Raw genomic sequence first — 15823 nt, 5'->3', positions numbered from 1 at the left:
TAGCGCCGTGGCGCTTTCTAACCCTTTTATGCCTTTGATACCACCCTCGGTAACGCACTAATAGACCCCGCTGTTGACTCACGTTGGATTCAATCGATTGCTTTCCGCATTTCTAGCCACGTTTCAGCCCTATCCTTCTGTTCTTTATGCAGTAGTTGGTTGTTTATGGCCAGCCAGCCGAGCCGGATAAGATCAAGCAATAGCCGGCATTCAATTCTTCTTTACATCTGCAGCTCCAAGAAAAGAATCAGAAATTGAACCTTTCCACCAAGAGCCAGCCTATAGTGAAATTGGTAAGTTGAGGGCGCTAAGCCTTTTGTTTAAGATGAGTAAGGGCTCCTTTTTTTCAGGGAATAAGAATAATCCGAAAGTCGCTAGATTAGGAAAGCATAGGATCGAAGTCTTGAACGGACTCATTCACTGCCTCAGAATATGCCCACGCTGCGCGCCCTTGACATTTTGCATCACTGTACATCTTTTCTCCATTAGCCCCACACGAACCAGATTTGCTTTTTGAAGCACTAGAAAAGCCAAGCAAAACTCCAAAGTGCCCGGGCCTGCGAAAGCTGAATGAGGGTAGCCTCTCAATTCCTTGATATTAGTAGGAAACGGCATCCCCAGTATGTCTTTTGTTTTGGCGGGATACACCCTTTCTTTCGTACTCAGAATCCGAGGTTATAATATGCTCGACTGATCCTATTTCACTGTCACCACCTTTGCTTCTTCGGTTGATGAGTCTCAGGTGACTCTATTAGATTCTTGGGTCGGGGAGTTTTCAGTTTCTCTAGTGGGAGAAATGGTGTTTGACAGGAGGGCCAACAGTGTTAAGAAAAAAAAGGAGATTCTGGCGGATACATAAAAACCAAATGCTTAATGTAGGGGATTTTCATACTGTCAGATCAAGAAGGGTTAGGGGAACCATTCAATGCCAGAGTAAGCTGGGATTAATACAGCTTAATTGAAGACTTCTTTCTCTTTTTACCGAAGATCATTCTTCCCGAATAGAGTACGCGTAAGGATCTTCACTTTTTTATTAGTAAGGAGTAGCGAAAAGAGACTTTCTATTTCTCAGAAGCCTGCCGCAGCTTTTTTTCTCACGAAAGACCCTTTGACTTGATAGCCAGAACGCCGATGAAAGAGAACGTAAGTAAGTCTCCTAAAAATAAGTAGTAGCCCTATCCGATTCATTCTCCTATGCCTACAGATCGATTTTGAGCCGATGATCAGAGTGTTTGTTTGGAAGGAGGTAGTCCCATCCCATCCCATGTAAGTGGATGTAGGCAGATAGCCTTCCCTTGTTGAAGAGGCTAGTCTTTGTTTCGGATTCCCATGTTGACGAAGAAAGTGCCCGAGCTATCACATTTCTTATTCGAGGGATTTTTATGTTTACGATTTGCGTGTTTGGGTGAACCTTGACCAGCCTCGGTATCTAGTGAGCCAATGAAATTTTCTTCCAGAGAGGAGCCTTACCTAAAGAAGAAACTATGCCCCTGGTTTGAAGCGAAGCGAGAAAAGACAGCCTTTACCATCTTGACGATAACGAGTCACTAGTCTACAACGTAAGCAGATTCCTGAACTGACCCAGCTCTACTTATGCAAGCAAGTCCGGCACAGACAATTCACTTATATCTTGAGTAGCTAGCTATATAGGATCTAGAGAGCTATCTTCTTTGTTGAATGCTCTTTGAGAGTAGTAGAGCCAAGAGGAATAGTACGTTGACCAGTGCTACAAGTTTGGAGTTGAAGCCCGAGCGTTAGCGAGTTTATTTTTCACATGAGATGTAGGCAAGCACTGAGGTAGCCGATTCCACTCCGAACTCCGCGCCTTTCCATACACTCTTACTCCAAACCATTTGAGAAAAGCATACTGCGTCTTATTGCCAGATTAACGTCCGGGCCAAGCACGCACCGATTGCACTCTGACCTTATCTTATCTTGTCAGGCGTAGACGAGACAAGCAATGAAACGAAGAATTTACTAGTGAAGCCGCGGAGACAAACCCAGGAAGAGATCTGATCGAGAACGCTGCGCGCCTTTTCCACTTACGACAATATACGAAACACTTCATGATATCGCAAAACACAACCACAATCTAGATCCGTCAAAATGTGAGTTGGTAGCCCGCCCGTGCAACTTAGAAATGTGGTATAAGAACAATCGGGCAACATCGGGAGCAGTAAATGGGTTTACCGAGTATAAAGAAGAGCTGATGTTAGAACGCTTCAAAGCCCGGCTAGTAGCCAAAGGTGCGGAGCAAAGAGGAAGGAGTAGATTTCACAGACACTTTCCGCCCTGTTGTTCGACCCACATCAGTACGTGTTGTACTTACCATTGCCTTATCTTTTGGTTGGCCATTACATCAATTGGATGTCAATAATGCTTTTCTGCATGGTGACTTGGAAGAGCCGGTTTACATGCTTCAACCACCGGGTTTGACTGATCCAACCTATCCACAGCATGTTTGTAAACTTAGAAATAGGGCTCCCCGTGCCTGAAAAATTCCAAACTTGCTTGCAATCACTAGGCTTTCATTCTTCTCAATGCTTCGCCCTTCCTTATTCCTCTTCGTCTTGGTATGATACTTTCCTAAAAGCAAGGATGGGTTTCTTTTGCAAATGATCTGATCTAACAATTGAATGAAAGCACATGGTTTGCGGGGCAAGGGATGCTGTAGTTTTTTCTGAATGTGATAGCTAAGAACTGTTATTATTCGCTCCACTCTTGCCATCACGCTCTGTCTTGAGCATCTCCCACATCTAACTGCAAGCCTTGCTTTCCATTGGCTGATTCTCTGTTCCAGGTACAAGTCAAGTGGTCCGGGGATGGATTCCTGGTGAAGAGCACTTTTGGATTATCTAGTTGTTGCTTTGACTACCCCAATACCCAGGATTAAAGAAATACGATTCCTAGCGCTAGAAAAATGCATATATAGGGTCCAGAATTCATGCAATGGAATGAAATAAGGGTTTAAGCCGGGGATTAAAGAAAAGGAATTAGGGGGAATGTGGAGAAATCATAAAAGCTAAAATCAAGTCGGTGGCGCGATAAGATAGTTCTTCAAATGTTTGCGAAGCGCAAGACCGTGTATCTGCTTATCCACCCGCGGATTGTAGGTTAGTAATGCAGATCTTTACCCCTTATGGACCAAATCCCGGGCACTGTAAACACTTGCATTTCGCCACCGGGTGATAAAATCTGCAGGATCCACCTTTGTTTGATATCAACTGGACCTTATGCGAGAGAAAGTGATGCCATCAGAATCTTAAGGTATTAATATGTAATTGGATAAACTGAGCTTTCACCTAGAAACTTCTATTTCTGTGTAAGAAAGAAAGACTAAAAGCGAGTTCTACTAAACTCCAGATTGACTGGTTGTCTTACGCAGTGCTAGCAGGGGTTCGAATCTTCTTGATGCGGATTATCCAAGCTTAGAGTATGAAAATAGGAGCTCTTCTTAATCCCGGGCCAGCTTTGCTTTCCTCTAGAAGAGACAGGCTTACTGAAACTAGCACTAGCAGCGCGTCTTGTCGTCAGTCAAATCCAATTCAATAAAGAACAAGAAAATGTAGGTGAACAAAGAAAGAAGGCAACTGCACTGCTCTAAGCCGTATGTCATGTGCAGGTACAGCCCGGTTGAGTCTGCATTATTTAAGAGCTTCTAATGTCCGTATGCTGTCGCGGTTTGGTCAAGTCTAAATGCTCATTATGGTGGCTCATGCGACCTACAATTTAAATAGAGCTAATTTGGCTGCCAAGAGGCACCTGCCAAGAAGACTCAAGCTGTTGATTTCTGCTTTCATAGGGGTCTTTTGGGGGTTGTTTAAGCATAGGGATGGGCGAGTGTGGGCTACAATGCCACCGGACTTGCTGTGGGTAGCTCAAGAGGTCTGCCTATGGTTCAATTGACAGGTGGTTGTAGTTTATTTTGAAGTTTTTGATGTTTCATGTACATGATGATAGAGATCTGTCAATTTGGGATTTTTACACCCACTAGTTTTATAAAACTTAGATGCGAGGAGGTTTCTTTTAGAACACTCTTCAATGAGTCCTCTGCGAGCCTTATGAGTTCAGATCCTCTACTGTGCAGAAGCTCACTCTTAGCGATTCATCTTATCTCATGAACGAAAGGAGACTGCTCCGGTGTGCGGGTGAAGGGGACGAGACCTTGTGCCTTCCTAGTATCGAAGCAGGAGCTCCTTGTTAGAGTAGAGAAAAGTTGGTCGAATTGGAAATGAAATATTTAGAGCTTTTCATTATCTAAATTTACCAACTAGAAAATACTTGACTATTTTACTTAACTTATTCATAAGTTGGCGCTGTGTTTACTCAGGAAAATCCAACTAAAACACAACAACAAGAGAAAGATTCTACTATGATATGACCTTCTGTAATAATGAACTAGTTTTGCTGATGCAAGCCATCGATTCAGTCTATAACGATGATTGGAGGGTGAGAGGTGCTACGTCTTTCATCAAAGATCGTTTGAAAGAGATAATATACACTACTGGGGAGTACCATTTTTATCCGATTGATCTATATCATTTAGATAAATATTATTTAAAGAAAGAGAATTTCCTCTATCAGTTAGTTACTATGGAAATGGAAATGGAAGAAGATAGAGGGGTCTTAACCACAGAATGTGTGAACGGTGATGATTTACATGTCTATAAGTGTAGATTTGCATCTGATGCACTTCTACGCGTTAGCAAAAGTGTTATTAAACACCGTCTTAGTCTTAGTAGATGGATATGGATATTACACACCCCCGCAACTCACTAAGTTGAGGGATCTCAAGGAAGGCCACTATAAAGGCTTAGGTGAACAGAATAACGTTAAAGCACTTGTAAAGATACAATACAGTTGAGTGATAGTTTCTATCATACAAATCAAACTGATATATTAGCATATATTGATGGTATTATCCCCGATGGTCTTATAAAAGATCTAACCGGACAGGTTGTTAGTCTACCAATCTATTCTATTCAGAATCATAATATGATAAATTACCCATGGGTCTCTCCCGTAGGAGAACTAACTAAAGTTCTATTTCATCTTTACTATACTATACTATACTATACTATACTATACTATATTGAAAATTGAAATTGAATTGATACAGTGTTTGATAAATGGTATCCAGGAGTACAATATAGCCGTTGGTATAACGAAGTATTTATAGCCTTCAAGTACGATGATTTTGTATGTAACCTAGAAGGTCTTCAAAGTCTATTATCTACAAACCAACTAGAAGGATCTGTTGAATATATCGATTATATAAATAATTCGTATTTTATCACTCATAACGATGAAAAGTTTGTTTACCTGTATGATGGCCATGTTGAGGTAAGGACCCTCCATGGAGGCCGATCATTCTGGGAAAAAAAGGTAACACATAACAAAACATCTTGAAAGGGGTTAAGCAGGGAGATCTCGACTAAGATCGTAAAGGAGAGAGAGACTAGAGCCGCTTACTCACCCTAAGGCGGCAAGGGACAACAGAATCGAGGAGAGAGTCGAGTAATCGCAGAGTCGAACCACGATGAAGTTGTGCCCGCAGTGTTAGTTTGTAACGTATAACTTATCGAATGTTTCCGTGGAAGCGGAAACAAGTACTAGTTAGACGCAGGGAAACGAGCAGAGACCGTAAGTCGCCGTTAGACGAGTGAAGGCGACCCGAAGGGGCCGGCCCGCCAGAGTAAGCAAAAAAGGCTCTAGTAGATCTCGTAGTGGAGAGAGAAGTCGAGATATCCAGATAGGATGGTCTCTTTATGTCACTAATAATGCTATCTGTTAAAGACTAGCAAATATTATGACAAAGGTTGTCTGGCTCTAGACTATAACATGGATAGAGGTGGGAATACCACATGGGAGGAAGGGGAAGTTTGCCTGGTAGATCTATCTACTCCAGCTTTCATCGTAGTTTTCAGGGGAAGGGCGGACGAAGCCACTTTGACAAACAGGAACCAGCCACAAGTAAAAAAAAAAGGTGATGGGAAATTTCCAATTAGATCGAGATTCTTCTTTATTGTTATGGATAGAGGTTCGCTTTCCCAGCTGTAACCGATGCCACAAAGGCCTTAGGTTTGAATGTTTGATTCGACTTCTTTTCCAATTGTCTTTATCTAAAGGCAGAATTCGCTTGTTTATGAGTCGTTCCTGTCCTGTAGTTCAATACACTATTATAAGGCCAGTTGCCTATACAGGATCTCCAGTTTCTAGTACAGTCAGCTTTAGTTATCGCTACACCCTCTCTAGACAAACGATTTGATTCAACCCACTCTACTACTGGTACAGTAGCACCCTGCCTTAATAATCGCATAGGCACCCGGGAACCTTACTCAGTAAAGAAGGAGACTCCCTAAACAAGACTGCTAGCTGGTATGGAGGGACTCGCTTTGCTTGCTTCCTAGTCAAATATGCCCTATCCGTCTGACTTTAATATGGAATGGTATATATATAAATATCCTTCCTGCAGAACTTAAGGTCTACACGTGAGAAATACGTATAATACTACGATAGGAGAACTACTAACTTCCGCCATCTGCATTAGTTACGTTAGCGTAGGTAGGCGGTTCTCATGCCAAAGGGGAAGATCTCGCTCAGCCAAGTGCACAACCTGAGTAAGTACACTTATCGAGGAGTGATAGGGCAGCAGAGTTTGAGGCAAAAAAAAGATTTGGGTGGCTATGGGTGATATGGGGAATCTAACAATTAATTGACAATGATTTCACCGTGGTGTGCATTGGTAGCTTCAAGACGAAGGCATTTTCCATATGTAAGCCACAACACAATTTCAGTATCTTATTCTTCTGAACCAGGAAAAGCGTTCTGGTAAGGAGGATGAAAGAAGAGTACGAAAAAGGAAGTCAAAAGTGGTAGATCCAGGACATGCCAATTTCTTTCTCATCTTTCGCATCGCCAGACAGCGCATGGTTTTCTCAAGATCGTAGTTAATTAAAGAAGAACGGAGATTGAGAAGAAGATAAAATGAACTTAAGTCCTCGTCTCAAGAAAAGAGAGGGACGAGTCGAAATTCGTTCAGGACTTGTGCACGTAAAAAGGCTTCCACGTTTGACCATAGAAGCCCTGGGTAGAGCAAAAAAAGAACATAGAAAAAGAATAGGCCTGATTTGATTCGTCTGCTCGTGGGATTGCCGATACTGCTACCCGGCTACACTGAAAGAGGGAAGCGAATAGCCTGAAGATTCTTTCCTTTGTTGTCTCACTATCAGAGCTTGCGAGAGAGACCAAAAATACTCTCTTCGGCGACTTAGACTTACTCATTTTGGCGATGTCTGGCACCCGCGCAGGAAGGGTTGAATTGTCTGAATTGAACTCTGTGAGATAATGGATCTAACGTTAGGGCTTAGTTACTCCATCTCTCTAGCCGGAACTACTTGAACCCGAGTAATTAGCTTCCTTAAGCCATGTCCATATTTATGGAGCTAAATCGGATGGTAACTAGATTCATTCCGTAGCATGGGATGGGATTCTGTAAGAGCATCTCTAAATAATAGCTACGCATCAGTTTGAGTTCGAGATTGAAAAGTCCTCTCAAGTTGACTATTTTTGGATAAATGGGTCCTGTCAAACTGTTGTGACTGGCATCAAAATACGAAATGTTAGATTACCAATACTATGTTAGCATTATCAAGACTGCAATCTATCACAATTTTGAGATGCTCTATAATTATAGATACCAAGAAAACATGATTATCTGTAAATTGGTCCAGAAGTGAGAAAATAGGTGTGAAATTCCAGGCTAGGGTTAGCAAGGAATTGTTTGGGCTGATTGAGGATATAGAGCTGATGGAGCTACCTTTGCAAGGGCGCAAATTCACTTGGAACAATGCTGTGTCAGCTGCTAAGTTAGACAGATTCCTTTTTACAATAGACTGGGATTCAATGTTGTATACCCATGCTGTGGCGACAGCCCCTTCCTAGATATGGTATGGTTCAGACCATGTTCCTTTGTTGGTGGAGTGTGAGACTGAACTGTTCAAAGGGTTTTTCAAGTTTGAAAGATCATGGTTGAAACAAGAAGACTTTATTCAGAGGAGCATGCACTGTTGTTAAAAGGAGAATTGGGGAAGCCTTTTGAGTACATTTACAACAGATGAGAAAGTGTTTTAGGGGTGGAGTGCAAATGTGAATAGAGAGATTAGGAGAACAAAGGAAGAATTGTTGACCAGTCTGGATAAGTTGGAGCTTTAGCAGGAAGAGAGGGAATTGGAGCAAGAGGAGTGGGAGTGCGTTGATTACTGATTTCACAGGGGTTCCCCTACCGTCCAGAGAGAGTTGTCGCCAGGTCCTCGAAAAAGAATCTGCCATAAAAGAGATGGAGATTGACCATCTGCACCTGCTCATTCAATTATTCTATTCCGAGAAATCAGGACTACAATCTTCAGACAGAGCTTCGATAAACTACTTGTCTCATTGGGAATACCCTCTTATGGAGAGCTAGATTCCGTAGTGGAGTTTACTTAGCTAAATTAGCAACTTATCGATCTGCTGTAGCTTTTCAAATCCACTCTAACCGAACTATGTTAATTATGGAGCCTATCCTTAGAAAATAAGATTGTCCTTGTACTTGCTCTCTCATTCCTGGGAGTCCTTCAAGGGTATCAGATCTTGAAACAGGTTTTTCTTTCGCGCTTCCCCTAGCGCAGGCAGTAGTTTGATAGCGAGTTCACCTTCCTAGTAACGTTTGCTCATTTCTTTGTTTAGCATTTCTTTCCTGAATCAGAGTTTTGAGTAGCCGGGACGGACATGAAATTAAGAAAGAGCCCGCACGATCTAGATGCACTGAAAATGGCTATAAAATATCCAGTTTTAGAAAACAACACTCTCTCTCTCTTTACGAGAATTTCAAGTGGGTTGGTTCAATTCCTAGCTTTTTTGGATTTGTATTGCCTTACGAACTTGCTAACTAAAAGAAGGTAGGTCCACAAACAAGTCTATATTGGAATAGATAGAGAGCATTTTTCCCCCTTGTAATTTCACAAAAAGTGGAGAGCCCTAGCATTGAATGAACGTAGTTACTTATCGAATTACCTGAAGTGAAGGAATGCCCAGACTTATTTACTTGTCCGAATAGATTGACTCGGTAGGCCGTAGGAAAAGATAACTCATGCCTACTTTACTTACTTGCCCAAGCCCTACCTACATATTTTACTAGTAGTTCTTTCGGAGAATTACTCTCTACCTACCTATCCTATCCTATCCTATCCTATCCTATCCTATCCTATAGTAGATTGAGTCGAGTAGTGATGAGCACTTATATATACCAGTCCGAGTATGGAATCGAACTAACTCATACATAGGAATTCCTTTCAGGTTGTCTTGCATTTACTTTTTCTTTTATTTGTCCCGAAGAGACAGGGAAAGCTTTACCAGTTGAAAACTGCGGACGGATTAGCCCTCATTAACTTAAACTTATGAGTTAAGTTTAGTAAGGAAGATCTTGGCTTTGTATTGCCGCTTTTCCTAGATATAGCTATAGCATAGTAGTGCGTTTGCGATAAGATTGAATTGAAACTCGAAGTGAGAGCATGCATTTCCAGCCATACGGAGAGAATTACCCGCCTACCTGGATGGCCTGCCTAGTAGTTCTTTTGAGAAGAAGTGCGCGCACATCTTAATTCCAACCCATTTCATGGATTTTCTCTAGCTACCTCATTTCAGTAAAGTTAAGCGGGTCGCCCTTTAAAGCCCCAGATTACCTGGTGGGGCTAGAGTCTATTGTTCAAAGCTAGCTAGTCGAAGTCTTAACTCCGTCCGTTTGGCTCAGTAAAAAAGTATGGGAGAAAATCCCGTATTTATTTTAGTTAGGCCCCCTCTTTCCCTCGATAAAAAGCAACTCAAAAGACAGTATGTAGACTCGGGGAAAACCTCTACCTAGGACTTGATTTACTTGTTTGAAAAACTTTTTATTATCGTATGGGAAAGTCACCCAACACTTTCTCTATAAGGATAGAGAAAAGAACAACAGACAACAAGACCAAATCCAACCGTTCTCCCTCTTCTTCTTTTTTCCGTCTATGTATAAGTATAAGGCTCTTTCGAAGCGGAATGTATTCTGCTAATGTGCACCACGGCACGGAGTTTAGATGAAATCCCGGTGGACCTTTGGGCTGCTTTATCTCATTCCACTGCAGAATTGGGGGTTCACAAGAACTTTGACATCTTTCCGCGAGAGCTGGCAGATCATCCACTCTTCATTGAAAAGTGCGTAAATTGCCTACCTAGTTTTAAAATTAATTAGAAAATGAGTGTCACAGCAGTAGCTTTTAAGATAGATGGTAGCCATGAATAAGGATATAAATGAGAGGAGTGAGTGTGAGGAGAACTTCCCATTTGCTGTTCTTAGACCCTGTAATAAAAACTTTGGAAGCTTCCTAGGAGCGAGTCAGCAATTTCGCTCGTTTTCCTGGTATCCAGACTTTCATAGTAGGTCTCGTAGCCAATATCCCTACCAGACAATCCAAAATGGAACCTTAGAGTGCTTTACCCGTGACCTTTCTTGTTGCTCCCTGGGCAAATAGAAACTATATCTTTTTCTATAAATAGGTCTGCCGCCCTGTTAGTGCTCTATTAAACCGGCTTTGTTTAGTCTGATCACTGATCATTTCACATCAACTCAGCGATTAGAAACTCGATGTCTTTTCGGCTGTTTTATTAGCAGCGTTAATAACCCTCCCTTCTGCTCTACGTTCAAAGACTTACTTCGTTTTTATTTGAAATAAGAATAACAGAGATGAGGGTAGCGGCTCTTACTGTGGCTGTGGCTGAATCACCGGCAGCATTAAAAAGGAAAGCAAAGACGTACGTGTATACTAAAACCCTCCAAACAATAGGTCTCCAATCCAGCGAGTAGATGAACGAGCCGACCAATAGGTAGGAAGGAAGGAGCGAGCCCCCCTTTTGATTTGAGAGGAATGGCTCATCCCCTCACCTCAGCTTTAGGAAAGAGCGAGCCATTCCTTGCCGGGGCGGTATGAGTTAGCCATTCATCTGTTGGATGTATGGAGCCGACTCAGTTGGGGCCAACGCCAGCAACCTAAGAAGCAGAAATTAGAGACATAGGCATTTTGCAAATACATACAAATAGAATATACCTGGCTCACAAATCGAAAGCAGCAGAGTAAGCAATTGTTAGAAAACCAAGACAGGTCAATTGATCCATCTTAAGTAAGCACTGTCTGTGTGAACTAGACCGCCTAGTAAGGAGATGCTTATTGCTATGTGGTTTCCACTCTTTCTTACAAGAGCTAATGAACAAGAGCTATTCCCTTCCTCAGATTCCATTTAGAAGCTAAAAACATCAGTAATGATGGAGGAAAGAAAGCCAACCTTAGCGGCCTTCTTCATTGGAAAGAACATTTCTCCCTTTTTCCGCTGCGCATTTCCCCGCCAGAATCCTCGTAGTACTATACTATACTATACTATACTATACTAAACTAAACTAAACTAAGTCGTGGCTTACAAGCTAGCCCGAAAGCAGCTTACCCTTAGCTTAGCGATTTGACTAAAAAGCCGAGTTAGCTAAGAATGCAGGAAAGAGAGATGATCTTAAAGAAGATAACCAAGTGGTGTATCAGCCTGATAGCTTGCTTGGCTCCTTTACCCTTCATGGTTAGAATGGGTACCTCGCGGTTGGATCCATTCCATCATCCATCAATCTCAGGATCCAGGCTCGCCTTCACTCGGTCAAGGGGTAGCCCTTTACCTCGTTCCGGGGTGATGAACCCTTTCATTCCTAGAACAGGGTATCTCCAATTTGAGTAACCAGCTTGCCATCCTTCTCAACCCACAATTGGAATTAATCCCGATAATCCTTTCCTTAGTTAGCTGCCCAGAAGGCGATCCAAACAAGAGCTGTATCAGCTCATGGGGATGACCCAGAATCTCTTTTCTCTGGTCTGTCGATCCAACCAGCTACCATGTAAACAACTATACCATGACTAGTTGACCCAGTGAGTAACAACTATCGTAGCGAACCTAAAGCATTCAGGCTTACCTCTTGGTAAACTTTGACTTTAGTTTGATATTACGCATAACCTTCCATCCAGTGGCCTTCCACCAGATCTTTCTACATCCGTGGTTATTAGACAGGATTCTGTGCTTCTACTTTTAGGCTTGCGTTCATAGACTGAATTCCACTATCTTAGCTCGCTTATGGTGGGAGTGTTCACTCGCTATCCTTGGGTAGGATCTTCTTACCGAGGGTATGACTACAAGAGCACAGCCAGCTGTATTCATGCTCTTCGAAGTACCCCTTTCTTGTCCACAGCTAGACAGCTCGTACTCATTTGCCCAGCAGTGGTCGGGTTCACCCATTCTTTGAACCTACCTATCTGCTTAACCCTCACCTTCCTTCATATCAGAATGGAACAGTAAACTATATTGTTAGATGCTATGTTTCTAGGATGGAATTCCCTGTACTCAACAGTAAAAATACAAATAGTATCCATGGGATAACCCTGATCGATAGAAGTCACCGCTAAACAAGTTTTGACAAGAGGAATGCTTATTGAATAATAATAATTATTGGCTTTATTTATTGCTACTAGAAAGGTAGATACCGGTGGTAAGCGAAGAGGAAATAGACTCCTGTGAGTATCTATTTGAGTAGAGAGGTATGCCATTAAAAGCAATTAAATAATAGAAAATGAAGGAGATACTAGGTAATGTGTATGAAGGGGTAGCCTGTATAGCATGGTCTAGGGTTCTGAGAGAGATCGGTCATCAAGAAAAGAGATAAGAGTTCGCCCTCCCTGTTTTGAGTGGGTGCTCGCAAGGTCAAAGTAGAAAATTCGATTCTTTCATTAAGAGGATAAAGAGTGGAATTTATTTACACCTCGAAGTAGAGATGTATTGGTTGAGTCATTCGCTAAACAACTCGGATCGAGACCCGACCCCTAAAGTAGAGTCTGTTTAGTAAGTAGTATGTGGCGGTAAATCGAGCAAATCAACTCAAGGGCTTCTGTTGGCTCATGATCTATGTACCCACAATAGGGATTATATTCCTCAATACCGATAAAGTACCTCAAGTCACCAAGATCTTTCATTCTGAACTGTTTCTGAAGGAAAGAAAGAAAATTCCCATGTTAAATTTCACTTTCACTTTAACAATAACAATGCCTGCTTTTTTAATGTTATAAACTTAGACCAAAAAAATAACCATACCATAAGCCGTATAACAAACAAACAAAGAATGATCACACGAGCTCTGTCTGAATCCAGCTTCATTCACCAGCATGGCCATCTTGAATTTTGCAAACCGACGCTCTGGGTGCTTGTTTGAGACCATATAAGGCTTTCTTCAATCGGCAAACAAGGGATGGATCGGAAGTCTGATAGGGCTTTAAGAGATAGGGAAAACTGCGGTAAGAAAGACCCACTCAGTGAATCGGTGGATCACACACTTGGACCCGCCTGACTATTTCGAAAGTAGACAAGTGTTGAAAGAGTGAAGTCTGGGGACAACGGTAAACGTAAAAAATGGGATCTCCAAAGCTACCCGCCCTACTAAAGAAGTTCGCAAGCAAGGGACATGCCGAACACCTACCTTTCCAACTAAGTCCCACGCGAGGACCCTTTCATCCTTCCGTCGTTAGCAAGCGGTGGCCGACTAGGCCTTTTCCCTAAATATTTTAGGAAGCGAAGAGGACAGAAAAAAGTTCGGTAATCTTCTCCCTTTGGTAGGCATTTACCCAAGGCACTGATATTCTGAGTCTCTCGATTATACGTGAAATAGGGAGTTCAAGGTCTTATTTGTATTTCTTGGCCTGGCCAAAGTGAAAGTGAATATGAGCGAAAGTGAATAATTCACTATTGAAAGTGAAAGTGGAGTGAAATCTGGATATGAAGGTTCAAGTCCAGTTCCAATCTGGATATAAAAGTGCTGTTTAATCGTCGAAAGTGATCTCTCTTTTGTTGTTCTCTTTTAGTCCACTTTTTTTTTAGTCAGAAGTTCACTTTAGCTTAGCTAAGTAAGTAGTCCTTCATCAAACTTGCATATCTGGCACTTTAGGGGGTCAATCTTTCATGTTGGAAGCTAAAGAAAAGGTACTCCCCCTCATTTGAAAAGGATAGGCAATTGAGAGAGAATAGGGCGATAGCGATAGACACAGGAACTGAAATAGACTAAAAGAGGACTCCCGTAGAGGAGAGGGGAAACCCGCTTAGATAGGGCGATAGCCCGGTTTTTCTTGAATATCCTTTCCAGTGCTTGTCTTGTATTGAGGTATACCGAAGATATGAGTCAAAGTAGGTAAGAGAAGGAGGCTTTCACTATTATTATATTAAGAGTAGGGCTTTAATGAAAAGAGTAGGCCCTTCGTATCTTTCCTCCAAGACGGAGCGAGACGGATAGGCAGAGCAAGAGCTCTTAAAGTCTACCCTACCCGGGCTAGCTTCTTCATTCATCCATTTAGGTCAGGGGCGGGCTTCTTCCCTTATATACGATGACATAGATAGAGCCTCCTTCTTTGATCCATTCATTGATAAAATAAAGTAGTCTTCGGGGGCAGTTTACCTTTTGAATCGACAGTAGAGTAGGTTTGATCTTGCTTTCTCAATCTTTCTCTGATCCTAGCCGTGTAGTAGATCCGGCTTTATTCGGCTAAAAAGAAGTGTGTGGCCGTCGTATCTGCTCGCCCCCTTCTTCATTCATCCATTTAGGTCAGAATGGATCCAGGGAACCTGGCTCGGGAACAGCCCTGAAAAAACACAGTAAGAGAGTCCAATCTCTGAAATTTAGCATTTTATCTCCTAACCTAAGTAGTAGTAGTAGTAGTAGAAGGCTTAGTATCTGACTTGATCCAATAGAGTAAGAACACACAGTAGATCCAGATTCCACACCTTGCTGTGGACTGGGGAGAGAGCAGCTCTGCGAAGCTGGGCGTTCTGTGTGATTATGGAGGAACTGTAGTACTCGCCCCAAAATGCAAGCCGGGATAGATACTTAAAGAAAGGGGGAGCGGTGGGCCTTCAAAAAGGAGCGAGGGAGTGATGGGCAACCTTAGTCTATATGTTGCTCGTGAGCCGCCAAGTACCAGTCTCGCAACAGTACTGGCGTTAAAGGATCGGTCCTTCACTTGCGGATCGTTCGCGAGTCGAACTCGCTCTCTTGCCACGCCTTTGACTCACGAACTCGAGTCGGACTCATTCACTGCTTACTTTTTTTAGGATCGTTCGTTCTTCACTCTCTTGCTATTACCCGCAGGGAGCGCAGCAACCGACGGTGCATATTATCATATAGAAAGAAGCGAAGCGTAGCGATTCGTACTACCGGAAAAGTGTGCTAGGCAATAGAGTCAGCTTACGGGGTGGGGCGCAAGTAAGCGTAGCGAATCACATAGAGTTGCCCCTACCTGCCAGCGCGCAGATAGATAGGGCGGGCGAGCGCAGGGATGGATGTCTGAGCGGTTGAAAGAGTCGGTCTTGAAAACCGAAGTATTGATAGGAATACCGGGGGTTCGAATCCCTCTCCATCCGCGAGGGCATAAGTTCTCTCTTGCCTTATCTATAGATAAGAACGAATCTCCTCGACTCGACGGATATGATGGATGGAATGGTAGAAGGTTTAGGTTATTGTGTGTTGATTTAGTTAGGACTTTGTCTCCCTTTCGTTATCTTCCGCCCCGGGGGGATGACCTGTGGGAGGGAGCTAAGTCGAAGATCTCGGTGTCGCCGTGAGTGGTTGATAAACAGCGATTGCTGTTTGATTTAGGGAGTCCTAACCCGCTTAACAGACAAAGAAAACGATAGAGACTTCCGGGTATAGGGTGACGACCTTAATGAATCAAGTATTCAGGTC

The 15823-nt window shown here is 42.6% G+C and overlaps 1 non-coding gene across 1 annotated transcript; it reads left to right on the top strand.

The window, feature by feature from the left end:
- Positions 1-15414: 15414 nt before the first annotated feature.
- Positions 15415-15501, top strand: TRNAS-UGA (transfer RNA serine (anticodon UGA)). The gene has a single exon. It is a non-coding gene; the product is annotated as a tRNA-Ser (tRNA).
- The last annotated feature ends 322 nt before the right edge of the window (positions 15502-15823 follow it).

The sequence above is a fragment of the Zea mays genome, unplaced genomic scaffold (genome assembly GCF_902167145.1).
Source record: "Zea mays cultivar B73 unplaced genomic scaffold, Zm-B73-REFERENCE-NAM-5.0 scaffold_328, whole genome shotgun sequence".
Taxonomy (NCBI): domain Eukaryota; kingdom Viridiplantae; phylum Streptophyta; class Magnoliopsida; order Poales; family Poaceae; genus Zea; species Zea mays.
Note: the sequence above shows the minus strand (reverse complement) of the source record. Positions and strands in the feature narration are given on the sequence as shown.